The sequence below is a fragment of the Malurus melanocephalus genome, unplaced genomic scaffold (assembly GCF_030028575.1).
Source record: "Malurus melanocephalus ecotype Western Australia unplaced genomic scaffold, MMel_1.1 scaffold_1458, whole genome shotgun sequence".
Classification (NCBI taxonomy): Eukaryota; Metazoa; Chordata; class Aves; order Passeriformes; family Maluridae; genus Malurus; species Malurus melanocephalus.
In genome coordinates, this window is record NW_026624690.1 from 42,547 (window position 1) to 42,989 (window position 443).

Here is a 443-nt window from a genome sequence, read left to right on the forward strand (position 1 = left end):
AGGAAGTGACAGTCGGCCTTTCCCATCCACTGGAACATCTCTGTATGGGCAGAGAGACAGGTCAGTGACACCTCATCCCACAGCAACCCCCAGCATCCCACAGCAGGCTGGGAGCTCAGGAGGCCATCCCTGCCCCCTCTATCACACCCCACTCTTCCACAAGGCCACCACAGCACCGGCTGCTGGATGGAGGAAACCCCCATTGATGGACAAGAAGGCTTGAGGAACCCCCGGAGTAGATCTGCCCCGATCAGAGCCCCTGGGAACCACTCCAGGGATTAAGAGGAACATGAAGGGACCCCCATAGGAATACCTTTCTTGCTGACCCACCACTTCCTACACCCCCTCTCACACCTCTTTCCCACTCTTCTCCACAACCTCAGCTCCCCTCTGGTCAGTTTGGGGGTGGCCTACCCCATCTCTTGCTCCTTTTGGGGATCCCT